Source organism: Pocillopora verrucosa, chromosome 1 (genome assembly GCF_036669915.1).
Source record: "Pocillopora verrucosa isolate sample1 chromosome 1, ASM3666991v2, whole genome shotgun sequence".
Lineage (NCBI taxonomy): Eukaryota > Metazoa > Cnidaria > Anthozoa > Scleractinia > Pocilloporidae > Pocillopora > Pocillopora verrucosa.
Window position 1 is genome coordinate 34,279,022 of NC_089312.1, and position 7,500 is coordinate 34,286,521.

Consider the following 7,500-nt stretch of genomic DNA (forward strand, 5'->3'; position numbering starts at 1 on the left):
AGCGTTTGCAGCCTCTTCTTTGCCATTTCGTAATTGTTGGGTAGAGATGGTTCCTCTTCTCTCCAAAGTAGGCCTGACACATACGCATCTTCACTCGCATCCTATCCCGGCAACCCCCGCGCCTATGGGTGGAATTCCACCCATCATTTCCGGTTGTCTCTTCGAATATTGCGTTACTCCTGATTCCTTCCGAATTTGGTGAGTATGACGTTAAAAGGTTAACCAAATCATGTAGCGAGTTTGGAGGGCGACAGTTAAATGTGTGCCACACAAAGTTCGTTTGAGTGCCAAAATTTCACCGTCGAAGATGGCCTCATCGTCGAAGCGTGCACGGGTGAGCTTTATCTCCGCATAAATTGCTTTAGAAAAAATATTTGACGATGACGACTCCGCTGATGGGATGTACAGTGGAGAAGAAAGTGATTTAGACCGGCAGATCGAGGTGAGAAGTCAATATCGGCCATAGCGAAATGGTCGCCATCGCGCATGTTGTCTTGAAATGCGAAGTTGTTCGCCTCAGATAGCCCTTTTGTGATTGATTTCTCGTGTACTTCTTGAAATTTTATTACAAATTGGTTTTTTGCGACTCTGAAAATCAATAATTTATGCTATGAGTGTGTTTTTAGCGATGAGATGTGATGCGATTCAAACTATTGGCACAAGCGAAATATTAGACGCGTAATTCCATCAGCTGCTAGTTGTTGCTATGGAGAAATGCATTTTTCGAACGCGTCGGATGCTTGGGATTCGTTGGCGATTTGGCGATTTTTATACACTTTAAAATGACATATTTTAGGTGTTATTCCTGTAAATATTTGTTGAGATATGAATTAAAAACAATGTGGACAAATTTTTGCGTTTTTTTTTAACTGATGTTAGTGACAATGTTCGCTTGTCCTCAATTGAACGGGTTGGGTCTGCTAGCTTCGCCACACCTAACGTTTCTGTCTCTGACTAAGCCACGACCAGCTGCTTCAGCTCCTCGTCTTCAACTGAACTTCTTTCATACACATTGAACCCATTGTACGGAGATGCTCTGTTCGCCCATCAGGTAACCAGCTCACCGCCCATCCAAGTAGGGTCTCAACTGCATAAGGTACTGTGTCAACTTCCGTTTGACCAGAGGGTTTCACAATTTGTTTTGAGTTGAATAACGTACATGACTGGTTAACTACAAATAGGTTGACATTGAATACAAAAAAATCAAATTTCTTAATTTTTCGTCCTCGTCAGAAAAAAATGCATTTTTCTCCACAAATAGGTATTTTAGATTGTGAGACAAACCGAAGAGTTAGTTTAGAGCAAAAAAGTTATATCAAATATCTAGGCGTTTTAATTGATCAAAATTTGTCATGGAAAAACCATGTTGACTCTGTTATCGTAAAAATAAGTAAAACAATAGGGATGATTGCAAAGCTGAGGTACTTCGTTCCCTCTACTGTCCTTGTAAATATTTACAATTCATTAATTCTACCTTATATAACTTATGGACTCCTTGCCTGGGGCAATGCGTCAAATGCTTATTTAAACAAGATTTTAGTTCTTCAAAAGCGAGTTTTGCGCCTAATCTATTTCACCGATCGAAGAGAGCATGCCATCCCTTTATTTGCCAAAGCAAAAATTCTGCCTGTTACGTTCCTATATTATGAAGCCGTAAGTAAACTTATGTTTGATGTGCACAACCAGAGGGCTCCCATTAATATTTTGAAACTATTTACTAAAACATCTCATATTCATACCTACAATACTCGATCATCCAAATCGCAGCTCTTTAGTACAAAGTACTCTAGACTTAACCTACAAAAAAAGGCTTTCTCGCGTGTTGGTGTCAAAATTTGGAATAAGATACCAAAAGAATTCAAAACGTTATCAAAACATTCCTTTAATAAACAAATAAAAACGTCTTTATTTCAGATACTAGATAATGAAGATTCTTATCTTGATGTTGAAAAGATCTCCTCTAAACTTAAGGACTGCATAATTAAAACAAATTGATCCGATTGCTTTCAGTACTAATTTATCTGCTTCTATACTTTATTGAACAACTATTGATGTATTTACCAGTTATGCTTCTCTTTATAATTTAACAATATCTAACTATTTAGTTTTTAATTTTCTTTATATATTGTAAATGTTTGTTGACGATTGACCCGCCTCGAATAGCAAATTTGCTATCTGCGGGTCAACATAATCTAAATTATTTTGTAAAAAAAAGAAAAATAAAGTGTGTGTAAAGTGTGTGTGGTAGAATCAAGTCAGAGTTGTTAGTTCCAATTATGAGTTGCACTGAACCTGTGTCGGTGTCACGTAAGTCCAAGTTCTTCAGGTGCTGATACTCTTGTTTGGTTATTCACCACTTCAACTTCTGATCCGGACCATTCAGGCAAGGAATTGTCATCACATCTCGCAAGGAGTACTGGACTTCCTCTCTTCCGACTCGTGCGACACGGCATTTCTTAATGTGCTGGGAAGTAAACACCTTCCGCACATTTACTCCTTGAATTTCGAGATCTACATATTTGCCTTGAAGTCTAAGTGAGAGCGCTAAACTTTCATCTATAAGTGTTGTGTTACAGCCCAAGTCACGCAAGGCCATCACTTGTTGTTTTCCTTTTTCTCCGAAGGCTATGGGAAGTACGGTATCAGCTTCACAACCTACGTAAGCTGATTGGTGATACCCCTCGTGGGGCTCCACAGTCTAATGTGCTGACGAGTCTTCACCTTCCAAGGAAACTTGTGCTGGATCTCTCTCAACATCTGGCACTCGTTCTGATTCACGTTTCGCTTTTGCCTGTTCAATAAATTTCAAGTCGACTTCATGTACGAGGGTATGATCACGCATGTCACAGTTCTCAACTTTGCATCTATTCCTACTATGGAATTAGTTAGTGTTCCTCAACAACTTTCACCTTTTGGCTTTTGATCTATGCATTTCTTTCCAGCTGACAAAATTGTGTCTAAACGGCCAAAACGTTCCTGAAGCGCAGTCCATGCCTCCTCGTATTTGTCTAAACCTGGCATGAATTTCGCTAGACATGATTTTGCACTTCCGTCTACAGAATCTAACAGAAGTTTAAGCTTCTCTGTTGCATCGTAAACTTCCCTTCTATCTACTTCAACATGAAACGCTGCTTTGAATTTTGAGTACTCTAGTGGATTTCCATTAAATTTCTGCACATTTGGTTTAACGACTTTCACATTTCTCAAACAACTGATCTGTCTTCGACGTCTGCACGCTAGAGTTTCCTGAGGCAGAGGTTTACAACTCAGCTTAACTTCTTGGCTTGCCATTACTTTCTTAAGACGGAACGTTTACTTGAAGTAGTACACTCACTTGGCGTAAACAGTCGTGGTTTTTTGTGTTCTCCTCTGTTCGAGGTACTCATCTTAGTGCCACTTGAATGAATCTTCACAACACTCAACCGCACGGCTCGGTGATAATATTACACGCAGTTACATGTACACGGGTGACTAACAGCTTGACTCGGCGATTTTTCGCTTGATTTCGCTCAACATCCGGCTTGAAGGAACAAATGTCGTTGCCGGACGACAATTTGGACGCGGCTGATTGGATTTTTTTTAACAACTTTATTCGCTCACGTTACTCCAAACTCCTTAACTCAACTTGTTTTTATCTCACACATGAGCACGTGGCCCATGGCAACGAGCAGATCTGCAAATTCACATAGCAACACAAAAAAAAAAAATAAGTTTACAAGAAGCAGGAAGGACACTTGATTTCATGCTCTTTCCCTGATACACGTACACGTACTTTGGTTTTTTTCTTTCAATAGCCAGGAAACGTAATTAGCTTTTCAAAGGCGGTCAAAGAATTAGCAGTGTCTATACAATCTACCCTGATGACAAAGCTCCCTTTGATGCATATTGCGACCAGACAACAGCTGGTGGAGGATGGACAGTGATCCAGTAGAGGCTGAATGGCTTCGATGATTTCAGCCGCACCTGGAATGACTACAAACATGGCTTCGGTAATTTCCTCATTGATGAATATTGGCTTGGATTGAAAAAGATCCGCCATCTGACAAGAAATAAGTCACAAGACAAGCTTTGTGTAGATCTGGGAGTAACTAAAAACAAAACTGTTTGCGCTGAGTATGCTTGAATAAAAATTGGAAGAGAAGAAGCAAAGTACCAGCTTATCATCGGAAATCTTTTAAGTAAGTTGGCGAATTATCATTATCACCAGCCTCAATACCATCACAATTATGGGTGGCTAACGTTGTAAGTCTGTAGCAACAAATTGACCAATTTTTCCTCTACCAATCAACTTGTTATTTACCCATCACGTTGGCCAAACGACTGTGTTTACAGCGAGCATCTTCTGAGTCATGTAAATGCCTCTCAAACTGAAGAAGAGTCACCGGTAGTTAGTCAATACCATGATGTAGCCGAGATCGTAACATTTGATTTCCTACTTTATCTTCCTGCTCCTAAATAATTAAGTGTCTAACGGCTGGCTATAAACTGATATCAACGCTTATTTCCTAAAACTTTTTTTGTTTAGAAAAGACAGTTAATCGTGACTCTCTCAGTCTTCATAATGGCTCCCAGTTTGTCACCTGGGATAAAGATACCGCTTCTAATAGATGCAGTGGAGGTTGGTGATACTATGTCAATTGTGTTTCAGGTTAAGATTCAAATCTCAACGGTGTTTATCTGCGTGTTTGGATCCCAGCAACGCTGAAAAAACTGCGCCCATAATAACTGAAATGAAGACCAGACCGCTGGACTTTCCTTAAAACTCTTTTACTGATTAGTTTGTGTACGAAATGTAATTGCGTTGAGAGGGTTGTAAGAACACCACCGCACGGTTAATGAAAGTCATTTGTTATATGAGATGCAATCTGGTGACGCAAAATGTAATGCTTCACTTGTTTGAGTGAAGTATGAATACATTTTCTGATGGTAGTGATAGGAAAGAGGCAAATAAGTTAATACAGTCGCACTGTTCTTCATTTAAATTCAAGTTTTTGCCCTCTATGCAAATTTGAGGTAAATATAAACAATTCTTTTGTACTATTTACGAAGAGACTTTTAAGTCTTTTCGTAAAATTAAAACGAAATTGAAACTTCAGTGAGAGATGGTAAATTATTTGCTGTATAAATTTCAAATAAACAAACAAAAAAGGCTGTTAAAATATATTAAATTTTACTTATAACTCAAACAAAACAGCATTCATAAATATTACCAATGCGAAAGGAGTTACATTACTTATCTTTCAGAAGTATGCTTAGTTGATGTTGCTGAAAAAGGGAGAGAAGTGTTGGAATCTTTGTACAACTTCATTTCCTTACGGAAATATTGGTCTACTTATTTTGTAAAAGATTGAGTTGTTTACAATGACATATCCACCAGCTGGAACCAAAGATCTTACATGGGCAAGACTGTGCCTGAAACACATTATAGTCATTCGGCTGGCTGATCACAGGGTGTAACATTGTCTTTTTAAGTTATTTCATCACCTCCTGAGGTATAATAGGTCACTAGGCGAGAAATTGAGAAACGTGCAGGATCTAGCGATAAATCGATGCCTAAAGTTCATTTTTAGATTGGATAAGCTGGTTTTTTAGTTCCCTTCGATGAATTTCAAAGATAAATACTTATTTAGATAAGAGATCTAATCTAAGATCACTTTATCTACGATTTATTCTCTATTCAGGACAGTGTTTGATCGCCTCGCCTTGAAAATCAATGAACTTGTTCGCGTGATTGATCGAAATTAGAAAGAATCCATATGATGTTACAAAATTTTGTGTTTTATATCCATCAAAAGACTCATCAAATCAATCAATCATTGCCTGATAAATCATAAATAGCCTTATCAACCCCCCCGTGAATATTACAGAGCCTTGTAGGAGAATCTGGTAGATTATTTCATACAAACAATTGTTTCATGACACAAAAAATCTTCCTGAAAAAAAAAGCTAGAAATTATTGTTGCCCTAGGGAGAAGGGTTTAGAAAATGTCCCATCGTCTGATTTTCAGATGTTGTGGGATCGTTGTCATTAGTTTTAGGAGGTCAAGTCTGCCCAGTGGATTGTGTAAATACTTACAGGATGAGGATAGATGCTGTTAAAAATTTGAGTCAACAGTACAAACTTCATCAACGTATAGTTACCGCCATCAGCTGGAAATCTATCCCATGTACTAAATAACTTGCCATTTTGAATGGAGAGAGAATCTTCAACAGTTGCAGCTGCACAATAGAAGAGAGGAATAAAAACATAAACTTAAATATATTTTAGCTTCATAGTTGACAACGATCAGTAATTGTTAAGAGCCTTTCTCTGGCCTATTTTTGGCTTCTTTATGTTTATGTAATTACGAAATACTGTTACCTATGGAGGCGATGTTTGAGAATACTCTTTTTCCATTCTAGAGTATCAAAGTTACAGAATCAAATCTGTTGCTTAGTTTTCTATACATTCCAGGCCTTCGTGTCACCTGATTGATTCTCTGCCACCAAGTCACAAGGAACTTGTCGATAAATGGGTAGGGTTCATGAGTGTGATATGCATAACCATATACGAATGCTTGAAAATATTGCTGATGCGTAGCTTGTTATCAGCTTTCATATTTTCAATACAAACCATTCATACGCGGCGTGAACAATTTTGCTAGCCCTCACTCCCAGAATCACTAGTAGTTGGCTTTCTGTCTTGTTTTGCGTCAGGCGTTCGATCTTGTCCAGTCCGAGCCAAATACATAGATGAGGAAATCGCTGAATCCCTTTTATAGTCTTCTCAGGTGCGATTGAAGTGAAAAGTGCCATACACCCTCTTCTTGATCACTGTCTATCATCTACGGATAGTTGCCCGGTCACAATATAGATATAAAAGGCACCTACACCATTAAGGTCGACGGCATAAATACCACTGATGGTTTGACCGCATTTGTTAAGCTCAGCACAATTCTCGACTGAGAAAAGAAAAAGGAGAGAAGAATAGATAAAACGCAAAGGAAAGTTTCGTGTTCTAAGATACACTTGCATTTAATTAATATCGTAATAATAATGAAAACAATGGTTTAATACCAGTATCCCCATACAAAATGGCTCTTTGCCTCATATAAAAACTAAAGGTAAAATAAAATTATATAATTCTATTTATAATAAAGTTCGGATATAACGCGCGGTGTCATTGGTTGAAAGAGCGTGCTCTATGAGAGTATAGAGCATAGAGCTGAGCTAAAGCTGTCACGCCATCTGCCAAACTGTACTATGTTCGACCTTTTCCGGGACTTCCTTCTAGCTTTTTTCCGATAATTGAAAGTGAAATTTCGGAACAAGCGAGCCGGCAAGTAGCAACAGAAGAACCAAATAAAGGTTTGTAAACATATCAGGCGCCGTAATTTACGTTATTAAAACGTGAGTAGATACGAAAATCCTCAAAGGAAAAACAAAATAGACGTTCGAGGTTTTAAAGATTGATTCACGCTCAGTTAGATTGCAAGCTTACGTACGGAAATAAAAATCAAA